The 13,504-nt window shown below is 27.9% G+C and overlaps 1 protein-coding gene across 8 annotated transcripts in view; it reads left to right on the top strand.

The window, feature by feature from the left end:
* The window catches only part of kcc (solute carrier family 12 member kcc), a 392,353-nt gene that overhangs the window by 103,858 nt on the left and 274,991 nt on the right, over positions 1-13,504 (top strand). The gene's annotated exons all lie outside the window — the stretch shown is intronic.

The raw sequence follows: 13,504 nt of genomic DNA, 5'->3' as shown, positions 1-13,504 counted from the left end.
GGACAAATTTATAACATACAGTTTAAATTAAATATTTTTTATGTAAAATAATATGACATACCTATGAATCAATACAAACATATAAATAAGATATTGTAATCCGCTGTGAAAATTTACTTTGTAATAAATCTTTGCCGCGAATTGTACTGTACTGTAGGTAAAAATAGTTTATTTATAAAACAACATATTAGAAACCACTTGAGAAAATGTTCAATGGAAGTTTTCGCTGCACTAAAATAAAACACTGCGATATTTCAACGAAAACAACGTATCAAAAATGTATTAAATATCCACAAATACAAATTTTTGCGGTATTATATTTTTAATCCTAGCTACCAACATACATTTTTATTATTTAAAATTCAAAAGCTTTTTTAAATTGATTAGATTTTCTTTATTTCATTTACCGAAAAATTGTTCTGTCGTACTGAAGCAATACATTTGAATTCAACGTTCTCTTTAAAATTCACTTAGTACTTAATATTTACAATCGTCAGTTATTTTAAAACAAAAATTGTGAAGAAACACAAATAATATTAAAAAAATGGTATGTAAACGGAATAAACGTTTAAATGGATACCCATATAAATTAATGTCTATTAAACCTTATTTAAATTTTATTTTAACATGGTAATTTATTGAATATTGCTAATGGAAAATTTCTCGATCAACGTTTTAATCAATAGATTGTCTTAACTCTGAGTGTATTACAGCAGTTAAACGTCCGCTGGTAAAATATGTCGGACCATTAACACCTAATCCTATACTGCGAACTCGTGAAATTTCCATCCGTGGCGCGGAAATTGGACGCTGAGCTCCTTTCACACCCCCATTTCTAATTTTCAACCCCCACAGAAGCTCTCGCACACCCAGACATGACATGGCGCGTGTGAGGGGAAATCGTCAATATTTGCAAAACACAAAACAATTTTCAAACCAATTTAACACAAATCTTTGACAGCGACTTGTCTAACCGACAAAACGCTATTATTATCAAACAGTCAAAAAATTGGTAAAGATAACTATTTATTTTAGGTAAACGTTAAACATGTGTGATACTATATTATTCTAACAATCTGTATTTTTTTTTTCAGGTAAGCAACTTTTTTATATACGCCACAAAAACACACAACTGACTCGGTGAGTTTTAACAAAGATATTAATATTCATTATAAAAATATCTCGCGAAACCGTATGTTTTTTTCATCGATGATTTTGATAAAAACAACCTTAAATTTAAAAACAAGCACAAAATGCCAAAGCATATATTGCTTTAATGGCTAAAGACAAGATATCAATAATTTTTCTTTGCTTCTTGTATTTTTCATTTTCTTTTGCTTAAATTAAAAGGATTTTTAATTTTTTCCCTCAAATGATAAGCAGAATAGTTTTGTCTATGTTTTTCTTTTTTTCAAACACATTGTAGGTAAAAACTAATTTTAAACATGAAAATGGTTATAAACTTGTAACATAATTAGTATGTCTGCAAAATTATTTATAATATTAAAATAAACATATTTTTAAAAATATGAATATTTTTATGTTTTGCCGAAAATAAATATTGACGGATATATTTTATATTCAAGCATTAAAAATAATATTCCCGAATTAGATTTATTTAAATAATTTATTTTTATATACTGCTTCATTTTATTCTTTAAAATAATAACAAGCACTTTTTACTGTATCAATATATAATGCAAATTCTTCTATATTTCGTTATATTAAAATACATACACAAATTTAATGCAATTTCGCAAAAAAACTACTACACACATAAAAATATAGTTAACGTTAAAGTAAAATAATTATTTACAGCTTTATTAGTCAGGGCTATAAATGTTTTATTTCGAAAAAAGAATTTTTATTCTATCATTAGATGAAAGGTTAACTATTATAACATGGAAAGCGCTTCATTAGACGCAACAATTTATTTTTAATATTAAAAAAGAGTAGATAAAAATTAGGCCGTCAGGAATAAATATTTTACGATTTAAGCAGTTTTTAAATTCATTAAAAGAAAATTCAATACGGTGGTCAGCGATTGAAAAAATATAAAAAAAATATTACTTTAAACTTTATCGAGTTCTTTTTATATAATATTAAACTTGTTTATATTTAAATATTATTTTTCTTAACGAATGTTAAAACGTTTTTTTCTTGTTATACTTATCTCATGTACGATACAAATGCTCAGCATCTGCATTTTTTTTAGTTTATTATGCTACAACAGCTGAAAAATCGAATTAACTTTTAGTGACTTAAATGTGATGTCAGGAATGGACAATATGATGGATTGAAGTGAATAGGCTGCTAGGCTGCTTTTCTTCGGACTTCAAATCAGTTTAATGATCAAGGTTATTTGTATGTGTCGATTTGGCGCGAGCTTCACTGGTGGCAAGCTTAGCGTCTAGACCAAGGTTTCTTAATCAGTGGGTCGCATACCTCTGTTCGTCCGTAAAAATTTTATGATGGTCCACAAATATTTGGCGTTCGTTATGCTAAAAATTCCAAGAAAATATTGAAAAACCGTGCCATTGGTTTCGTCTCCAACATTTTTAGTGATGCTGCGAGACTATTAACTCTAATTATGACTGGGTACCCGGCCGCGGTCGTCGATCGTGACGGTTTAAGTCGAGAACGGAGGTGGAGCAATTCGTTGGCGTGCAGCTATCTATGCGATGCCTACCGATTGTTATAGTTACGGGTTGATAATGGACTGTTGGGTAGAAGAGTTATAAGAGTAATACAAAAAATTTCTGCTCTTTCGAGAACAATTTTACTCCAAAATATTCCAAGCAATAGTGGTGTCTATTTGATTAAGTGTTACTGATTCAAATCTATTTTTGTAAAATTCTCAACAGCACATTTTAATTTGAACGTGTGTCAGAACAATAATAAATATACAATTAAAAAGCATTAATTGCGCCGAAAATTATTTTAGCGTCATATCGCTAGTTTATTATTTTAAATTTTTTAATTGTTGATTTAAATTTATTTTGTATCGCATAATTTATTTATGATTGTGTGTTATTAATTAAATTACATAAGGTTTTTTTAGGAAATATTGAGCTTGAATATATGAGAAAGGAATATTTAAAGTAATCTCGTAGACTTGCTATAAATTAAAAAAAACACTAGGGCTTATATAAGATTCGATCCTTGTTCTTTTGAATTTTAGTCACTGACTGAAATCAAAATCATGAAATTCTTGAACCTTTTATTAACCATTTAATAAATAAAATATGTGACACTTCTTTACATTGTTTTTAACGTTAAATAATACAATATTTTTTTTATTTGTTTTTAAATAAGTTAATTGCTTACATCACATGACCTTAATTAACTCATATCTTGATCGTGAACGTAGCTTTTTTTAACTTTAAATCCATTTTATTATTTTTTCAGTTGATACTGTAATTGCTATAAACAGAAACAAGTGATTAAAATGGCACTAGAAAAAGTGATCTTTAAAGTAACATCGCAATTAAAAAAATTAAGAATTTACACGTCTACTTCAAACACATTTCTATACTATGAAACGCCAGTTTTGTTACCTTGTAAAAATCGTATAAACTTTTGCTTTGTATCTCTAATACTTTGGAATATTAACCGTATTTTACTATAAAAAAATCACTATATATTTTTAAACTTATTTCCCGGTCGTACGATGCACAAAGCTCCAAATGATCTCGTCTGGTTCAGAGTTATATATATACATTGCTATAGTAAAACAACATTGATTCTTAATGGATATCTTGTATATTATATCTCTCCGATCAACTCGCAAGAACGACTCTATTTTATATCGCTACATTCCAAGATTTGTTTGTGTTTCTATATATATTTACATCTGTGTATATAATAGTTTATTTTTCCTTCGCAATTTTCCTCCATTCGACTGGATTAAATGGAGTGCGATTTTCGTGAGGGCGCGAGTTTGCATACGTTTATTTAGGGCCTTTATGATGTAAATGTTGATATCGAGTTGCGAAACGGCAGGTCGACGACTTTGTCTTCCTGGATTCGGATTTTAATGAGACAACGTGAAAGCTTCGCGAAAGCGTCCTGGCGTTACCTGGAAAGTCCCACGGGTAGTTGGCGCTCAATCGGAGCGTGTTCCGGCTCTATAATTGCGGAAAACTACTCGTACACAAAAGCTATATATAAAACTTATTTTTATTTATTTAGTTATATATATACTTATAAAAAATTATGATTAAAACAGATTTGTTCATTCTTGAAAACTTGATGAAGGGCAAACCAATCAATTTATTTTAATCTAAATATTAAAATGGCATTCAATAGATATTTGTTTTTTTGGTTCAGTCAATTTAAAAAGTAATATTAAATAATAGAGCTTTGATTTTAAAACTGTCCTACGCTATGATACTTTATAAAACCAACACTAAAATAATACCCGTTGAAAACAGAGGGTATATAAAATTAGTATTTCATATTAAAAATATTATTTAGTCATTACACAAATATCCACTCATATTTATATTTTTACTACTGTATATAATAAGCAGATTTAAAAAAAATGCGTTGAGAACTTTTTTATAAATATATATAATTTTAATATAATACAATGAGTGGGATGCTTTCGTTTGTGCTACTTGAGTCCTTTGTCCTATGCTCCTTAGTTGCATAAGATTGGGTATTTCAGCCCATGGGAAATTGCGATCTTTACAGCTACCATTATCCAAGGCTAGGTAGATCGCGCGTGATGTCATAAGAAAGAGGAATAAACTTATGTTTAGTAGCGTTTTTAATATAAGAAATAACTTTTAAAATATATTGGATTATTTTTAATTGAATTGTAGTACAAAATATTTTTAGTACATATATTTTAAAAAATTAATAACCAAAATAAAATATTTTTACTACACATATTTAAATAGTTTACATTTAGGCGAAGAAAATAGTTTGCTCTGGTATTTCGGCAAATATATGTACAATCATAAATATGGTTCGATATAATCAATATGTGATCTGATCTCCCTTTATTTAAAAAATAATGTTTGCACGTTAAAAGGCTATTTGCTAATGATTGAAGCTGAGCTGTTTGGTTCTTATATAAATGGCATTTTCTTTATCTAATCGGAGGTTCTTGAAACAGCAACATACAGTGAGTTATAACAAAATTATCGCTTGAATTGATATATATTAAATATTTCACGAGTAAATAAATAGTATCAAAATCACTCAATATATGTAGTGAACGAACTTATACCAACTGGATTTGTGCTACATATGCTATGATAGAATCAATCGGCTCGAATCAAATCCTATTTGCGAATTTAATCTGATTTTACCTCTCGTCAATGTTGATTTGGTTGGATTTGAATATTCACAGTCTCATTATGAGTCACAAATTATGTGCTGCTAGTGTGCAAACTGCGGCAATTTTAGAAAACGACCCTTTGTCGTTGAAATTTAATTTGAACGAAGAATGGTTTTCAATTTGATTAAAAACAAACACGTATTAATATAAAATCCTATGTAAAAATGATCGCTATAAAACCAGTAGAAAATTGCTGAAATTTGATATTCTAATAATTAGAATATTGGATGTTTCTTCTTTTCGAAAGCAATTCTAATTAACTTGAAGAGTATATATACCATAATATTCTAAAATTAATTAAACTTTCGTTTAATGTTTTTAAAATATTTATATTACTTTGCAGAATTTATGATATTATGAAAAGTAAAAGCTAAGTATATAATTTATGAAACGGTTCATAAGTATATATACATGTATGTTTAAAGATCCATTATTAAAATTTAATTTATATTTTTACAAAAACAGTTAAATAATGTATATATTTAGATATACACATATACAGAACTATATAGATTGTCTAACGTTTTGTTTACAATTCATGTGATCAGAGAAACTCAAATATAGCTAGCGAATAAATTATTTTTGTGCATTAATTTTCTCTAAAATTATAATAAATATGGCAATAAAATTATGACAAAATATGTAATTGCTCCAATAATTGTATTGTATGCTATATATTTTTTTTAATATATGGAAAAAATATAGTATATATCAAACATTAGAAATGTTTGATATATATTATATGTGAAATAAATTGTTCATAGATATTTATTTATTGTAAATATTTTGTTGCAACATGGTTTGTGCGTTACAACGATGTTAACACAATCAACGACTTTTTATTAAGCAGTAAGATTATAGATTATAATCAAAATATGGCAATTAGTGACATCTATTTCAATAGTTATCAAATATTATTATAGCCCATACTATACATAAGGCATTAGCCACCGATTTATACCATTAGTATAAACATAGATATATGTATAGCTGTTCTTTATTGTCGTCCTGTGTTTCCTATAATTGAATCACAGCATTTTGTTTGACGGTATTTATTCAATTATCTAGACTGTGTGCCACTTTGTTTGCGATGCTCCTGATTCAGTTACCAGAGGCAGTTCCGATAGTGCCATCAGCTTTTCAAATCACTTAGAGCCGCATCGGAAAAATGCTGTGCACAGAGATACAATCTTTGGTCCTTGGGGATGAAATAACCGGATATTGATTCTTAAGCGTTTTCACGGCAAAGGAATCAAATCGTTACCGGGTTGTGTACGTTTGTACACCCTGACGCGTGAAAAAGAAAAATAACGCATTTATGGTAAATTTAGCTTTGAGCCCTTCGATTATCAAACTTCTTCCAACTGCCTTTGATAAAGTGAAAAATAAATATTATATATAAGGCAACAATAAATTTACATTAAATAATATATTTAATGTTTTAATTCGTTTTTTTAATAATAATGAAAATTAATCCAACTCTTTGCCAATCAAGATATTGTATATTAAAAAAAGGCTAGGGTTAACACTCTTCTTTTTTTTTTTTTTACTAAATTTGATTTTAGTCTTTAAACATCTACGCTGTGACTTATGTGAACCTTTAAATAAAATATTGCCTATTAATAATCTTGCATTCAACATTGTTGATTATACAAAGTGAATCACTCTTTTTTTAGGTTAGGAAATACAGTCAAATTAACACGCACTTTGCAATATATAATGGCGATAACTGAACTTATTTTTTAATTTGTTTTGCTAGAACAAGAACACTTGAAAATTTCTTGAAAAAAGATCTGTCTTAAATTTAATTGTATATAGCAATTAGGTTCATTTAATATTTTATATATAGATATTAAATCAAAACATTTCAATTTTCAATTATTAATTGTTTAAAACATTTTTTTTCTGCTATAAAACGTCGCGTAATACTGTAACGGGAATAGGTTTCAGTGAGTGCTGCTCCCGACCGCTGAGAGTGGTCGTTCGTTCGCGTTGTACTCTATTGTAATTGACGAATCATTATTAAAAATTAAACTTTATAATAGAGCTGGTTGTTCGTTTTAAGCATAAATAAAATCGACTTTAAGTATAGTTTTTGGAAGCTTAAATGACAGCTCTACAGGACTTCATTTCTGACTTTTAGTGTTCATTGGTTCTCTATATTTATAATTTATCATTACCTGGTTCATAAAGAATAAAATGTACCGAAATCCACAAAAAAATGATTAGCAATATATCGAATTATAGAATACATTAGGTAAACGACCCTTCCGTTAAACATGTAAATTAACAGGTCTATAAACGGCCAAAAATCCTTTAAACGAAATTCAGTTCAGAAAATCTTAATTATTATAATATTAAATCATAAGCTCCGGTAACCAAACTATTTTCACCGTATAAGACGAAACAAAAAAAATCTTTGGCAAAATGGAACACCACCATGAGAAAACTTTAAGCAGATTAAGTCAATATACCCGCCATAAACTAGAAAGATTAGTATCTGTCGCAAATATTTTAAGAAAGGATTACACTTGTATTTTGGATTGTTGTCCTCAATGGCTGTTTATAATTAAAATTTATTTTTTATTTGTAATTAGGCGTTTTGTCAGAAGAAACAGAAATAAAATGACATTTTATCATTGATTTTTTCTGACTTGTGTACTGAAATTCACACTTAAACATCCATTTCGGAGTTTAAGGCATCAACATTTCAAAATCCCTTAAATTTAGATTATTGAAAATCGTAAAAACCGCCCTCTCTCTCTTCACATCCCTTGGTACATCTTAACATAATACTTAACGTATAATTAACATATTCAAACTGTACCTGACAAAAAAATTAACAACCCTGATACAAAGATCAAAACAGAATTTATTTATAATCTTTATCGGTAGTGAAGCAGCAATGCGGTTTTCGTCCGTGTCGTTCCACGGTAACAAACGCAGTGACATAAATTCTAAAATTGGTTCATTTTGATTTTCAAGTATTTTAATCTTAGTTTTTGAAGGTCTTTGATTTCTCGATTGATCTTATTTGAAATTTTTCGAGTTACTGAATTTATGATATATTCTGTAATACTTATTGTTTCAACGAGTATTTTGCTACTTATGGAGTACAGCAAACACCTTATTTAATTTTTCTGTTCTTTATTCTTTTGACCAATGATATATACGCATCAATTCGAAACTCAAACTATTTATTATATGGACTAAAGCCAATAGGTGGTAATTATGTTTTTTACCAATTAAAAAATGACTTGAATTACTTTTTTCTTATGAATCTACAAATGTGATAAAATTGTAATAATTGTGAATATTTTTATACTCGTCGTTCATGTTTGAAGTGAACCTCAAGTAATTTAAGAAATCTTTAGTGGAAGTTTCTAGCCAGAACGTTCCCACCATGATCACTGAAATAGTCTGATGATAAATTACTCTTTAAAAAGCAGATGTTTAACGGAAACAGATCTTCACAGATATTCCAAATCACTGTATATGAAGTCAGCAACAGAGTGCATATACTTTTTTTTTAAATCATTGGAATAGAATATAAAACTGGAATTTGTAACTTTCTTTTAATTAATAACGAGAAGAGTTTTGATTCATTGAGAAACTTCCGAAGAGATGAAAAATTATTTTAACAAACAGCCGTATTAAAAAATACATTGGTTATTAGATAGTATTTTTTGTAATCAATGATTTTATAAAAATGTTGGTAGTGGCAGTTTTTTTTATAAATATGTTTCTTATTCAAAGCAATGCTACAATAGTTTATTTGAGTATGGTATAAATTTTGACATATACATTCAATATATGTTAAATTATAAATGTACTTCATTTATTATTTGTGGATGTTATTTATATCAAATTTCAATATACTGAACTTTTCAAGACAGAAGATGTTTCCAAGAATTTATATTGTAACTCAATTTTAGATCGTATGTTTGCGTTTTAATATTGAACTTTTAAACATATGCTTTTTAAAGGTAAATATGAGCAGATAATAATCGTTCATATCCTGTAAATATTGTATTATTGTACAATTTATACGGTGTATTTAAAAAAAGCTTGATGAAAATAATGTGTTTTTAAGATTTTCACATAAATAATTTACACTTTGAATGTTTATAGTAATTCTAAGAAGCCTACATATTGTACATTTATGAACTTTATCTTATAAATGTGAGCAAAATAACAAAGTTTGTTATAATACAGACATACATAAATAATATTTGTTCTCAACTCTTATATGTAAAGTATCCATGTATACAGGCTTACGAATATTGAGCAACGCGTTGTTTTAAGAATTTTGATGAAAGTTTAGTATTTTTTAGGTTGTCGGCAAACAATTTCCAACAATGTAGACTAAACGAATAAGCAGATTATAATCGCTTAATTATTTTTTCGCATTTTTTGGCATCGTTTTAGACTCGTGACAAAAATTAAGAAGCAATTTTCGTTGCGTCCGATGAATAATAAAAGAGTGCTCAGTGAAAAAAATTCTCGAGCTTTATTTTTTATTTCCCCTTTGTTTATTTTTTCGCCCTTTTCTCTTTGTACATTTATCACTCGTCTTAGCGAGAAAATATTGTGTTTTTTACCGAATGTTTAATTTTTACGAAAAGTATATTTCAGTATTCAATCATTTTAGTACATATATATATATATATATATATATATATATATATATATATATATATATATATATATATATATATATATATATATATATATATATATATATATATATATATATATATTTGTTATATTTTATTAAATTACCTTTAATATTTAATAAATGGTTAAATAGGAAAAATACTACAGTAGCTTTTATTTACACAAATTATATTAAAATTTATTTTTCTAAACATAAGGTAACATGAAATATTTTTAGTGATATTTATATATTTATATAATAGGAGTTATACATTTTTATTCTCAATCTTTATTGGCCCATCCCGTCATATATCAAAAGAAAATATTATCAAAGTCATTTTTATGTAAGGACAATTTGAACACAAAGGAAAATAGAGTAACAATTTCAACTTAAAAAGCTTCCACAGTCATTCTCCCTTGAACTGCTCTTTGACATATTATTTCAAAGCAACTTTTGAACAAACATACCTAACCAGAGAGCACAAATAGTTGGCGAAAATTCACTTAATTTAGTTCCTAACCCACAACACGTATGTGGCATTTAGGTTCACTTCACACACAAAAATTGCTTCTAAACTTCCACAAACAATAAACAGAGCATTCATTGACAGCGTGAGTGACTCACATTTAATTACTTTAACCGAAACAACTGTTGCCAGATATGAAGTTGTTCAACGTCTAAGGTTAACTTTCTGATTAGCTCTCTCTCTATATATACATATATAGTATATATTTATACATGTTCAGGTGGTTAATCGATAAGTCTTCAGCTGTCTTCTATAACGTAGATTCGATAAATCTAACCCAAAACAATGGCCACATCTGTTCGGTACGTGTCTGGGTCAGCAGGAATTCTAGGCCGCAAATTAAACGTTAAATTTGTATTAATCTCACCTTGAGTAAGCTCTGTCGGACATCTGGGCTACACGTCGTTCAAAAATTCATTAATTATGGTCAAATTCCTCTCAAGGGACCCTTCGTTATTTGATGGAATGTCCTGCATGACGGATTGCTTATGTAGACGTAATTTATTTTGTTAAAATTGGAAAAATACGCACTTCAATTATTCAGTTTTATCTCGCAGATCTCTCGAAAGAGCGTCGGAGTATATACATACAATTTTCTAGCAATGCTTCAGTGTATCATCCAAGCGCGGAATTAAAATGTCTTATAAATTATGAAGTTATACACAATAGAGGGTGTATTTTCATATTGTATTATATTATGCAACAATTTATTTACGTAAATGGCAAGTAGCTTATTGAGTTGTGATGTCAATCAAATTTTACTTAAGTCTAAAGGGCAAGTTATTCATGAAAGTTTAATCGTAAAAGCTTCAACTTTTTTATACAACAGAAATCAATTAATTTATATTGTTAATAGTGTTACAGTTATAAATTATTTATTGCACTCATAAAATTACCTGTTTAATAATTATGAGTAAAACCTTTATCGACATTAGACAAACTAATATATAATATCACTTAAAATGTACGAAACACAACGCCCGACATATATTAAAAATAAATTAATAATTATTTCACATTTATTTATTATCTAATTACGATTGTTAACGTAAAGAGAGAAGCGGTTGCTTTTTAATACTTTTTTGTAAATGTAAGAGTTTGAGTAAAATATTTTATGTCCGGGAATATCAGATAAAAGTTCCTGATGAAGTGCTGACGGAAACATTATATCTATGTGCTTTCATACGCTTGCTTTTTTTCGCTATTACAAAGATTTGGTGTTGTAAATAGCTTTGTTTATGTCTGATTTTAATAATATTGGAACTGTTTGGTACTATAACAAATTAGCGATTTGGCAACCTCGCACTTGTTATTTCGTATTTAAATGTGCTGTATTTATCAGTTGTCATTGTTACGTACGGTATTTACAAAAACCTCAAAACTTTCAGTCGGGTTATGAAGGCTAATCATATTTGGTTTGTTGCGCTTTTAACGCGTAATACGTATTTTTTCTTAGTAAGGTCAAAATAAAATATTTGTACCTACTTCGTAGGCGCTAATGATCGCTGATGCTAACTAAAATTACTACAGTACATAAATTGTGAATTTATATATGTATAACTGATCTATGAAATATTGTTTTTGGCATTTTCAGCTAGTATCGAAAATCTATATATAATATAATATCAAGGCTAATAAAATGTGTGTACACAAAATTTTATTAGCTACATATCTATAAATGTTAAAAAAATAGAAAAAAACTATTACCTCCTTACGGATCAAGTAGCACGAAATTATGAGCTTATAATGAAAAACTTTGAATCCTAATTTATGTAGATAAAGTATAGTGTAATAGTTACATTAGTATAAACGTTTTATTTTGACTTGTATAGACTGCGGTAGAATTTAATTATTTTAATTTATATAGTAATATTTTTAAATAATTATTTATTATATTATTTTAATTATTAATTTGTTAATAAACGTAATTTGATCAATCGTACTAAATGATTTCAATTTTGTAAAATTTACAGAAATGCTTTCTAGCGGAATTATCTGTAGAGGAACGGCGATGAAACACAATATCCTGAAATCTTCGGGTTTCCTTCTTCATAATGTACTTTCAAGCAGAGTGTGCTATTGTTTGCCCCTTTTAAAATTATTACACTTTATTATTTATCTTCATCGGGCAACGACCTTTTATTATGAATATTTATATTAAAAGTTGTATTTTGAAATTTATTTAATATTTTTTCTTGTTGTGAGATTTCTACTTTTCTTATGCGAATTATAATTATATATTAGTTTTTAATATATATACATATTTATATTTAAATACCTGAAAAGTCATTAAATTTTAGATGTGAAAACAAATATTGTCAAGCAATTCTTACTCTGCGTCTTTTCGAGTCGTTTTTTTAACAACTCTTCGTAACTTCTTTAACTTAAACCCATTATCTTACCGAACGATAAATTTTATCGATGGCCTCGCGTGGCCTTTTACCGTATAGTCAAAAGTTGACAACGTTCTAACAACGACTCGTTTCAATGCTGTAACTCGATTTCGTTTACGAAAATTCACTCGTAGCGCTTTTCCAGTTTACACTGGCAAGTGAGAAAATTTCATGCATTCTAAATATTCAAAATATGTGAGCTTTTGGGTCCCACAAGTTTTGCATACTAAAGTCGACGTCGACCCTGGCTCAGGAAACATTTACACTAATTAATTGCATAAAAAAGTGGGTTTTATTATATACTTTTTTTAGTTAAGAAAAAATAATTACAAAGGTGTTGCTTGATTAAAAAAATATTTCATATCTAGTATTCTGCTATATTAAAAAATAAAAGAACACCTACAGTTATAAGAAATATAGAATTATCATAGTTTAAAATTACCCAGATATTCCCCTTCAATCTTGAGAGTAACGAATTTTCGTTCTTTGTGAGATATGCACTGTACAGCAGGTACAACTAGAGATCGCAATAATACCGAGAGAATAATAGTTTATACCAGTATTGATATTTTTGGTAATAA

The sequence above is a fragment of the Plectrocnemia conspersa genome, unplaced genomic scaffold (assembly GCF_051122295.1).
Source record: "Plectrocnemia conspersa isolate PC_06_02 unplaced genomic scaffold, ASM5112229v1 ptg000002l, whole genome shotgun sequence".
NCBI classification, from domain to species: domain Eukaryota; kingdom Metazoa; phylum Arthropoda; class Insecta; order Trichoptera; family Polycentropodidae; genus Plectrocnemia; species Plectrocnemia conspersa.
The sequence above is the reverse complement of the archived record's forward strand: the minus strand, read 5'-3'. Positions and strand labels throughout refer to the sequence as shown.